This window comes from Schistocerca piceifrons, chromosome 1 (genome assembly GCF_021461385.2).
Source record: "Schistocerca piceifrons isolate TAMUIC-IGC-003096 chromosome 1, iqSchPice1.1, whole genome shotgun sequence".
In the NCBI taxonomy this organism is placed as follows: domain Eukaryota; kingdom Metazoa; phylum Arthropoda; class Insecta; order Orthoptera; family Acrididae; genus Schistocerca; species Schistocerca piceifrons.
Window position 1 is genome coordinate 1,230,215,401 of NC_060138.1, and position 12,841 is coordinate 1,230,228,241.

Here is a 12,841-nt window from a genome sequence, read left to right on the forward strand (position 1 = left end):
ATTACAGAAACCTACCCAGATCAAACATCAATGACTGCATTTATACACTAAATCTCAAAGTAACATACACACAACTTAAAAGACATATAAACATGTATTTACAATAAATAATGCAAATGAGACACACTTCTGTGCTGTACAGCATGAAAACATATGCGTACTACATACCATGTTTCAGAGCAAATTTGTAAAGAAATGTTAAAAAATATTGTTTTTATAATATCTGCAATTGTCAAATTTAATTTGAAGTTCCTTCCGCGCTCTGAAGATAGTGCAATATTAATTAGTCTCGGGCCAGCAAATCGTCCTCACTCACCACTCGACGCTCGTCGAAGTCGTGATGTTTTGACGTTTGAAGTCGCGCTGCTAGTCGTGTTTGCGTTGACTCCTCTGGCGCGGCGGCTGTCAGGCGATGCGTTGCTGTAGCTGGTATGTAGTGCCGTGTGCAAAGCGAAGCTCGCGGCGAACCTTGCTGACGTAGTCTCGTAGTTCAGTGGTTGGCGACGGGATTGAGCTGCTGTCACATATTTCGTTGATCGGCGGGTAGGTGGCACAGACGTCGTATACTTCGGGGGTTCGCCACTAGATGTCGAACTCTGCGTCGTCGTTGTTTCTACTTCAACCACTTGGCTCCGCTGTAGTCACTCGTCAGTGTGGTACATCTCTGCTATCCAAATCCTTGCTGTCACGGCGTGTGGAGCTTCTTCACTGCTTCAGATGCTTTGGTTAGCCGCTCACAGTCTGGGTGATGTCACCAACAATTACGCCAGTCAACACTCACAAATGCAGTAACAGTTTATGGGTCCACATCAAATTGAGCGATTTACACCGTTCAAAAGATAATTTTGGATACAAAGTCACTTGAAAACATTCTCCTGATATTTTCGTAACTGAATTGTGGCTGGTTCACTCGAGATTATGCACTAACGCGCCTCTTCTTAGAATATGAATTTTACAGCAATTCGTGTATGTTTTCCTGTCCATACTTCAATACATTTTGTATTAACATTGCTTTTGTCACTTGAACTTGTAAAAAGAAATTGTTTACTGTTCCTCAGTCACTTTTGCACTGTAATCTCTAAACAATGTGCTTCGTTCCCGCGATTTCTAATGTCACCATAAATGTTATATTACACTGTTTCTAGTTGGAATACGGTAATTTTAGTCACTGTAACAACAATACCGGATTGCTCTTGCACTAAAATTGTTCGATAATTGCGAATGTCATTCCACTGAAACGAAAAATTGAGGTCAATAAATCATTGTTTGGATCCGAAGATTGCAACTGTCCTTTTCACGGTAGCCAAGATGAAACACCCCCGATTAAATTCTTTACTGGGTTTTATGTATAATTTACCGAAGCTGCCAAACAGTTAATTATTATGATTATATGACCGTGTGCTTAATGGATGAAAGGCTATCGGTTTTTCTGCTGTGGTTTTGGGGGTATTTCAACCGAGTGCGGCTGTATATCGGTTTTTCTGCTGTGGTTTTGGGGGTATTTCAACCGAGTGCGGCTGTATTGCAACTGAATAGTGGAATGATTGAAAGTTTGTCTATTATTAAGGACCACAAAGGTTGCGATGTACAAACTGATATATATTTTCCAGTAACACACAAATTCTGAGGCAGTTGCTACCTTCGCCTTACACGTATAATTACAGTTATATCTTTTTATTGGTTGCTGATTTACAGTATTTCGTCACACGCAATGCTTATGGTTAACATTCACAACAATCCTCACTGCAATCCATGGTTGTTGCTGGCCGACGCGAAACACATTAATTCGGCACTTGTCACTTTCTGTTTCATATCACTCGCGAATCGGTATTAGTGAGGGTCAGCCTCACGACGATCAGGGGGACGTACTCACACGTCATACTCCGGTGAATTTTACCGTTTACAACTCACTCAACCACCACTCTTGACTGTCTCTCCAGCACCACTTCTCACTCGACACTCCTCTCACTGCCTCCTCACTCGACACTCGTCTCGCTGCCTCCTGCAGCACTTGACAATCGACTCCTGTGTACTATCGACCTGGGTGTCGGATACTAGCATCTATGTTCATGGGATCAAGGATCCCTTACAACAGGAATGGGGAAAAGTTTAGCTTCTGTGGGTACACCTACATATTTATGAGCTAAGAACTGAATGTATGCATGCTTTCTCTTTCGGGTATTAAGGAAGATGTGTTTTGTCTGCAAAACACAATGGTTCAAATAACAAAGTTCCACAGCCCACACATTGCCAAACAAATTTAATTTATGGGCCCAGCATTTTTTGTGTACTAACCCTTCTGAAACTAAAACCCTAACTGCATTTATACACTTGCCCATATAACGGGCTGAATCTGAAGTTATAGAAACATTTCTGTACTGAATTTCAAGTTTCTGTATTACACTCACAATTGTTGGTGCACATTCCATAGCATTTGCATTTGCAATAACTTTCACTCCCCCGACAAATAATTTCTGAACTGCATCATCGCCACAACTAAGTACTTCTATCAGAACCACAAACACACACTGCCCTTTTCTGTCTGTCGTTTCATCACAAAGGATTGAAACTCTTTCGTCTTTCATGACTCTTTTTAATCTTTCCTCTTCTTCTTTGATGATTCGAGGTATGTAACCTTCCGGTAGTCTTCCAACTGAGGGTAAGTCTCCAGCACCTTAAAAATGTCAATAGAACTACTATTAGAGTACTATGTAACAAATTAAATTACCACATTACCCAATTATAAGACTTTTTTAAGAGGGTGCTCGAGGAAAAATTATTTTTAATATATGCCTGTTCTGACCAACAAAAATTATTGGCTATCGAGATTACCTAATCTTTGCTGCAATTAGTAGGTGGTAAATTAATTATTACACAAACCAGGTATGTATTTGTTCATCCATTCTCAGCTTCGGATGATCAACTTTTTCCATCGGAATATTAGCCTCAATGAAAGTTTGAGTAGTCGATAAAATGATTTCTTCTTTATCATTTTTCACTCGTTTTGCCGCTGCAGTGACTTCCGTGAGCGTACCTTGTCTTTTTATACCAATAGTTGTTAGCACCTTCTCCTTGTTCTTCTTATGGGAAGAACTGTTATTAATGTTTCAGGCACGTGTCCTTCCTCTGGCACTCAACACGCACATTGCAGTATTTGCACATAAGTATCTTCCTACTTTTGTCGAAAACATAAAATCCTTCTGACGAAAATTCCTTTTCTCGGTTGAAAACTGTCACTACCATATTAATTATCTGTAGCATGAAAACAAAACACAAAGTACACACTCAATGCACTGGCAATCCGCAACGATTTCCAACACACAATACTGAATACACTGCCAGAATATTAAAAAACTGAAAACCAGTCTCGATTGTGAAAAAACACTCCTAGCGTTAAGTGTTAACCCAGGTTCTGGCATAAATAACTACATCTTCTTCAGAACAGCAATAAGACCCACAAGTGCCTAAGAAGACCTTTGTCAATGATTAAAAGAACACCATAACTATACATTATAAACGAAAAAGAAAAGGAAAACACAAACAGTACATATGACAAAGTCAAAACCACTATTTAACTTAATGATGTACGCTCCACCTCACACTGGCCTATGCTCGATGGGCCATGACCCGCCATAAACTGCAGCTGCAAACGGTCGCTCACTTACAAGCCTGACCCGCTATGTATGCACATGCGCAAGATAAGGGAAGTTACTTGAATGCGCATGCGCATATGAATACGAGAAAGTTTATCCATGGGTCGGGGCTAAATAGCCCATGTATTGCCAACCATGGATCAATGTATATTAAAAAATGAAATGGATAGAACAAGAGACGAGCTAAATAGAAGATGAAACCTAAAAATAACGGCACACAGTTGCTTATGATAGTAAAGAAACTTATATATGAAGCTACCTATGCCAAGAGGAGGAACTCTTAAAAACTATACCTAAAGCCATAGTTAGCCTGGGGGGAGGGGGATGGCTAAGGGGACGTAATCTAAAGACGTCGTGGTAATAAAGATATAGGGGTAAAACATGAGGTGTTCAACGGGCTAAAATCACCTTCATCGTAAAAGGAAAATGAGGATGAAAAGTAAGAAGATGAACAGCTTGACCAACCGCACTCTCCAATCAGCGCGCATGTGATAATCCCCAGATCATCATATCTTAGTAGGAGTTGGTCATTGAGGATATTGTCTTTAACATGTTGCAGATGCTTAAAGATCTGAATTTCTTCCAAAACATCCAGTTTTAAGCCCTTAACCTCAGCATGAAGTAACTCGATATTAACTGGAGGGCTCGGCACATGAGCCTTTTGCACAAGGTGTTCCGCATAAGTAGAGCCCTTAGTACCGTCACCGCGTCTAGTAGGAATATGCTCTTTATACCTGAAACCCAGAGCTCGTCCCGTTTGTCCGATGTAGAATTTTGGACAATCTCTGCATGTAATTTTATATACTTCTGATTGGGAAAGTTTATCGCTCTTACTCTGCAAGGAATGAATTAAATTCCAATGTAAACTATTATTAGTAGAATGGGCTCTGAGTAAACGCCCCAATTTGTAACTTATATTGCCTATGTAAGGGATAAATATCGTTGCCACCTGTTTGTCATCTAACGCGATATCTATCCCTTACATGGGCAATGTAAGTTACAAATTGGGGCGTTTACTCAGATCCCATTCTACTAATAATAGTTTACATTGGAATTTAATTCATTCCTTGCAGAGTAAGAGCGATAAACTTTCCCAATCAGGAGTATATAAAATTACATTCGGGGTTTGTCCAAAATTTTACATCGAACAAACGGAACGAGCTCTGGGTCTCAGGAATAAAGAGCATATTCCTACTAGAAGCGGTGGCAGTACTAAGGGCTCTACTTATGCGGAACACCTTGTGCAAACGGCTCATGCGCCGAGCCCTCCAGTTAATATCGAGTTACTTCGTGCCGAGGTTAAGGGCTTAAAACTGGATGTTTTGGAAGGAATGCAGATCTTTGAGCATCTGCAACATGTTAAAGACAATATCCTCTATGACCAACTCCTACTAAGAAATAGAAAATTTGTTGAAGGTTTCACACCTTTACTGTGTTCTTCATACTTGTAAATATGATGATTTGGGGATTATGACATGTGCGCGCTGATTGACGAGCGCGGTTGGTCAAGCTGTTCATCATCTTTCTTTTTATCCTCATTTTCCTTTTACGATGAAGGTGATTTTAGCCCGTTGAACACCTCATGTTTTACCCCTATATCTTTATTACCACAACGTCTTTAGATTACGTCCCCTTAGCCATCCCCCTCCCCCCCCCAGGCTAACTACTGGCTTTAGGTATAGTTTTTAAGAGTTCCTCCTCTTGGCATAGGTAGCTTCATATATAAGTTTCTTTACTATCATAAGCAACTGTGTGCCGTTATTTTTAGGTTTCATCTCCTATTTAGCTCGTCTCTTGTTCTATCCATTTCATTTTTTGATATACATTGATCCACGGTTGGGAATATATGGGCTATTTAGCCCCGACCCATGGATAAACTTTTTCGTATTCATATGCGCATGCGCATTCAAGTAACTTCCCTAATCTTGCGCATGTGCATACATAGCGGGTCAGGCTTGTAAGTGAGCGACCGTTTGCAGCTGCAGTTTATGGCGGGTCATGGCCCATCGAACATAGGTTGGTATGAGGTGGAGCGTTCATCATTAAGTTAAATAGTGGTTTTGACTTTGTCATATGTACTGTTTGTGTTGTCCTTTTCTTTTTTGTATATAATGTATAGCTATGGTGTTCTTTTAATCATTGACAAAGGTCTTCTTAGGCACTTGTGGGTTTTATTGTTGTTCTGAAGAAGGTGTATTTATCTACACTGAAACCTTGGTTAACACTTAACACTAGGTGCTTTTTTTCGCAATTGAGGCACGTTTTTAGTTTTTTAATATATTAACCAATGATTGCTGATGCGCTGTGATGTTGGAGGTTCTTAAACACCGACAGAACATTGTAGAATGTCTTTGGAATATATATATATAAAAAATCTCAAAATGGTGTAAAATCAATATCCGGATTGTATTACCGTAACTCCAATCGAATTTCTGCAGTTAAGTTCAAATGATGAGATTTTCCAAAGTTTCGTCAATTATTTAGCGATTTGGCTTAAAAGTAAATAGTTTTTTTTTTTTTTTTTCCCAAGCAAAATGTGTAAAATTTCATGAAAATTTTGCGTTACGCGCTTTGCGAAAAACAGGTGCCTCTACTCATGAGTCTACATAAGATTTCCAGCCAATACCCTTCTTGTGGCAGCTCCTTTGTACTCGTTACGTACTAGAAAACTTGTTTATTCTGGCTTCTGTTGTGTTGCCGTTCAGGCATTGCAATTTTAAACGTGCGACCCTCTTAGGGAAAAATTTGTAGACACTGTCACCAGGTAACAGGAATCATTCACATCTGTCATTTCCAGTAAGAGAACACATTTACATTTTTACATTTCACCCTTTAGACCATTATTACATTCTGATACCGGAAATAAAGTTCCATTTCCCTGTACAACATGGGAAGTTTCATATCATTATTACAATTTTGTTTTGTTATAGGCTAGGTATACATTTTTATTTTGCAATCAACTTTACAAATAGCTGCTTTTCATATATTGATGTACACTTCATAAAATGGTTACCATTTTAATACTTGAAAGAGAAAACACTTTACACTGATTTGTACACCTTCTTCCAGTGTTACCATTCTTCGCTGTTTGGTCATTTTTGCTTTAACACTTTAATAAACATCACTCTTAACGTTCTCTGCAAATGTGTACAGCCACTGGAGCTCTATCAAAAATGATATTTTCACTATCTTGGGACGTCCTCCCAGAAGGATGATATCTGACTACATCCCTCTCTGTGCTCTGATTTATGATAGTATTTTTAACATATATTCTGCTATGACAGTCATTACCTATTGTTTTGAAAACAAACTTAAAATGGTCTCGGGAACATTTAGAGTATTTACATAGACTACATGTAAGCTGTATTACCACTACACCAGAGTCCATGAAACTCCAGAAAGAGAAATGACTTCACGTGAAGTTACTGAAGGTACTTTCTCCTGTTAATCAGTTTCACTTCGCAACTTATGTCCTGCAGCTGTTAGGTCATCTAAGTGCCTAACTGCAAGGGAATTGGAGATTGTAGCTGAAGTTCACTTAAAGTTTTTCCTCACATTATGTATTATGCAGCAATATTTCCATGCTCAAGTTTGGCACAATGTCACTACTAGGGACATCTGTTCATGTTATTTGTTGATATAGTATCAGCATTTGAGACATATGTCCATGACACTTGTGGCAGGGTAGGGTCGGTCATCTGCGTTCTCTCTCTGAATTATCAAAAGTCAACCTACCTCGATATTCCTTCCTTCCGACATCCCTTCACTCTGTAGTAGCAGCTACGTGCTAGGCAGTGTAAAGCAGTGTTGAAAGTCAGTTCCTGAAAGTTCATATTTAAAAAATTGGGCATTCGGAGGATGCAGTCTACTTGCAGAAAGCATTTAAAATTTGGATTTAATCTGCTTTTCATTCACATGGAAACACATGAAATGGCTATCAAGTCCGTATTTACTATGTTAATACTGTATCATTCAAAGTTCACTGTCTATACCACATAGTTTCACTCGAAAAGCAGCCAGAATTTTTGCAAGTCCCACCCGACTAATCCTCACGTCCTAGCAGTCACAGACCCACAACTATTCGCGAGTTAAACATTCAGTCTTTTCAGTGGTCTTCTTAGTACGAAGTGCTCACCAAAGTATTCTGTACAGAGTATGAAATATGCCACGCAGAATTGTTACTATGACCAGAAAGTTCACACGCACTTAAATCTCCAACTATTTAATTGAGAAACACCAAACATTCATTAAAATGTTTATAACTCCAGTCGCTTCAGTCACAACACGCTCTAACCAAAATGAACTCACTCGTTCTTCATCTTACAGACTATTTTTACGGAGCTGTCTAACGTGGTGTTATCTGTAGGCCGGTTAGCAAGCGACTATCTTGAGCTCGCCTACTCTCTGTCCACCTCACTATATTCATGTGGGAACAGCTTAATTCTGATTGGCTGGTGATCTAAATGACCAATTGATCAGAATGTTCCTTCCAGATCTTTCTCATGACAAAACTTGCCTTGTCCAATCACTAATCTGTTAGTAATTAACAGCATTAAAACTTCAATTTCTAGCATATTTAATTAAAATATGCGAAGTACGAATTATTCTCCAAACTAATAAACAAACTTATTCCATATCTAACTTTCATTCTACCTGCTTTTATACTAAAGCAAGCTGACACTGACATACGTCATCTAATCCTGATTGCACTATAACTTTCCCACAGTTCGTTTTTACAAGGTTTACATAAAATGACGTATTAAGTTTTAACATAAGTCCCAAATACACTCTCTCAATCATTCTCATGCACTCCGTATTGGCTCTTATCTTACTTGTTTCTTAGATAACTGAAAAATTGTTTGTGGCATCGTACGCGATATATTGCGGTAGGACAACACGCTCAACACGTGTTTTTGAATGGGAATAATACAACCAGTTCCAGCACTATTTCAGCAAGAATTATTTTTTTAGTAACTGCTGAAAGATTACACACGGCAGATCTCTTTTGTGTAGGGGGTTTTCATAGTTTTGTCTGCAAAATAATCATTCCAACAAGCATGGCCTGGGTTTTCTTCTGTTAAAAATAAACTCCAGCAGATCTGAAATACTTTCAGCTAAAAATTATATTTATTTGTACTTTTTGTTAGAAACTACACCATTCTCACTATCAACATTGATAATCTAAATCCATTATTCTACAAACTTTACTTTTTCGTGCCCAGAGATTTTTTTCAAAGCCTTTGAGCCCAATGTCGGGCCAAGTCCAATGTTTCTCTCTTCTCAAGCCATAGTTCGTCAAGGGTACACCTTGTGGGGCAGATGGAACACTGTAGAGTGTGTTCCATATCCTGAACTTTACCACAGTTGCATTTGTTGTCTCCTTCATCCTTGAAGCCCCATTTGACTAGGTTTGCTTTAACTGGTGCTACACCTGTTCTGATGCGGTTCAGTGCTCTCCAAATCTTCCAGCTCAATGTACTGCCGCTGGGTATTTCTCGTGAGGCAGGGTAGTCCTTCGGAGGCTTGTTCAATTCACTAGTGAGAAGTCTCTTGCGGGATTTAAGTCTGCTACGTCCACATGAAGAACCACGGAGCGGGTGGCTCTCGTCGAAAATCTGTTTAAATTTTTCTGTATGTTCGTGCGCAATTCTTCGGGATTCAGGAGATGAGGATCCAGCTGCTTTGTATATTTTCCCAAGTGGAGTGGGTTTCATGCATCCTGTTGTTAGCCTGCATGTTTCATTAAAGACTGTAGTGACTTTTTTGGCACGTGTGGATCGGGACCATACAGGGCACGCATATTCTGCCGTGGAGAAGCAAAGTGCTTGAGCAGTTGTTCGTAATACAGTCGGACTAGCTACCCATTAACTATCCGTCAGTTTTCTTAAAATATTGTTCCTGGCAGCAACTTTTTGGCAGATTTTTTCACAGTGATATCTGTGCATCAGTGATCTATCCAGCACGACACGAAGGTATGTTGGTTTGTCCGTATGGTCCAGTCTGTTGCCATTCCAGGTGACGTTCAGCTTCTTGTTTGCCTGTTTTGTGCGGAGATGGAAAGCACTAACCTGTGTCTTAGATGGATTTGGTTTGAGGGAGTTCTCTTTATAGTATTCAGACATTACGTGTAGTGAGCTTTCTAATTTCCCTTCTACTTCCTCGAAGCTATTTCCTTGTGCTGTAATGGCCAGATCATTGGCATACAAGAAATGGGTAGTACGTTCCGGTGTTGGTCAATCATTGGTGTATAGGTTAAATAGTAGGGGCCGAGCACACTGCCCTCGGTGAGACCGTTCTTTTGTCGACGCCATCGGCTTTTTTTTCCGTCCAGCATTACATAGAACTGTCTGTTTTGGAGCAGAGATTCAATGATTGTTGTGAACTGATGATCCTTAAATGTACAGTACAGTTTTTCCATGAGCTTTCTGTGGTTGCCGGTGTCGTATGCAGAACTTAAGTCCACCAATGCTACACCTGTTATTTGTTTGTTTTCAAACCCTTCCTCTATGTGTTCTGTGAGTGCTAGGATTTGACTGGTGCATGATTTCCCGGGTCTGAATCCAGCCTAGCCTGTTGGGGAATGAGCTTTTGGTCTGCGATATTTGCTATGCGGTTTAGGATTATTCATTCCTACAGTTTGCACAGATGGCACAGGAGTGCTATTGGGTGGTAGTTCTTTGGTTGACCTGCATCTTTCCCAGGTTTTAGTAGTGCCACTATCTTTGATTTCCTCCACATCTTTGGGATCTTACACGTTTTAAGCAATGATTAAAGAGCTGCAGGATCCATTGCTTGGTACTAGGTCCAAGCTGTTTGATCTGTTCCACGCATATATCGTCGACTCCCGCTGCTTTCCCGTTTTTCATTGAGTTCATTCCATGATTAAGATCTTTCGTGATAAATGGTATTTCAAACATGCTTGACTCTTGACTCTGAATTCTGCTGATTTTTATTTTCAGACATTTCTTGTCAGGTTTTCCATTTAGTAGGAGCTGATGGGCAATTTGATTGGGTGTTACTGAAGAGCATTGTGTAGCTGTCCCAAAGTCACAATTAAGTTTTTTTATTAAGTTCCAAGCGACTTTGCTACTGTGGGTCATATACATTCTTTCCAGAGTTTTGACCCATTTCCTTTGTCTTGATTCACTAATCATTTCCATTAGTGTTTCTCCACATTGGACTACTACTTCACTAAAGGGGTCCTCTTCGTAAAGCATTTCGTACTCCCTCAGGATGTTCTTTGATTTGTCAGAGAGACCTGGGATGAAATGCTCTCTGCAGCCTCGGGGTATGTGTCTTCAAGAAATCTTTTGGAGGGTCTCTGCAAAAGTTTGATAATTTTCTGGAATTGGGTGTAGATTTTGTATTTCTGCATCCAGTTCCACAGCATATTCTGTCCATTTAGCTTTTTTAAAGTTGAAGAGACTGCGGAATGGTATTTTCGTTGTTCTCAAAGCAGTGTATATTTGAATTCCGATAGGTCGGTGTTGTGTTTTAGGAAGAGGTGCGTATGCAGTTTTTAAGCATCGGTCTTCCATGTTTGCACTTATAAAACAAATGTCAGGGTTGTATTCGCGCTTCCAGATTTTGCTGCTGAACGAGCATGGTAGCTTGGGATCATGGATCAGGGATAAGATATTTATTTCCGCCCACTGCTCTAATTTATGTCCGTTGATGCCTGTATGTTTGTAGGCCCATGATGTGCTGTGGCAGTTGAAGTCTCCTAAGATGAACTGTGTTTTCTGGTTGTTGAAGTTTTGCGGCAAAGTCAAGTTGAACTTCTCTCCGGGCGGCTTGTATACTGACATTACGGTGAAGGTGCTGCACTCGACAGTCAGTAATTCTATGTTATTGTATGTAGTTCTGTTAGTTGATATTATGGCCATCTCAGGTTTTGTGAAGACAGCGCTGCCATATTTAGGAAGTGGTGGGCGTACCAACATGTGTCCGGAAGTTGCAGACATTCCTGCTTCCTAGATTCTTTGGTCTACTGACCTTACAAGTGTACCCTGGTCCACTTGTCAGTCCGATACAGAAATTGCATCACTGTCTTGAATTGTATACAATCTTTTATGACAGCTCTAGTACATCACCCATTGACTCCCTCCTTTGTCTCACAACATAAATTACATAAACACATATATCAATTTGTTGCCCAGAAACTTGCTATAAAATAATACCAAAGTGAAAACATTTTCTCATACTAGAATAAATATAGCACTAACTCCTATATCATCACTGATGTTACAAAAGTATTTCATTTCAACCAATATATTCTCTCATGAACCTTGTAGATTATGTGATAGATATCAAGATTAAGAGGTGAAATAAGCCAACATAAAGTATCTGTGTTGTGTGATAAACACAGCCAAATAAAAATGGTTATTCATGGCGAGCATAATGTAAAACAAAAGCACACTTGCATATGCAAGAAAGTATATATTAACTATAGAACATATTTTATACACATTATGGTCTATTTAAGTGAATGAGCAAGTTTTCAAAAATTATGAGATTTGCTATTCTCAAACTGTCGGGGTAGGTGACATGTATTGTCTCCTAGCATCATCTTTAAAATAACATCCCTCATTTATCACATTTACATATTTAGCAATTCATTAAATACTGTACAATTACTTTAACAAGTACATTGGAATCATGAAATCTAATCTTATAAGAGAATTAAGTGACAATCAGTCTAGATACATTTTGCATGAGATATGTTACATGGCTTAGTATGGTGATTACAATTTGTTCCTGTGACTATATCTCACAGCATTTGGTTTTTTTCCAGTAAAATTCTTTCTATATAAAGGCATGTTTGTAGGCTCAGTTTGTCCTTTTCTCAATATACGACTTCAAAGAAACAACATTCCTAAGACCAAACAGCTTTCTCGACTTGGGATACACTAATCAGTACACATTTGGGTGTGGGTTCTGAATAATCTCGAATGGCCCAACGTAAATATCAAAAAACTTCTTGAGTTCTGCTGTTAGTAACCTTGATCGTTCGTGGGATTTCGCTAAGACATGGTCGCCTATTCTGAATGTGGTAGCCTTTATTTTCCTATCATGTCTGTTTTTCCTAGCTTCACCTAGTTTCTTCATGGTTTTCTTTACAATCTCATCACGTTCTTTCATTGATATTAAGGCACATTATGGAAAGTCTATTAATTCAGAAACAAGAT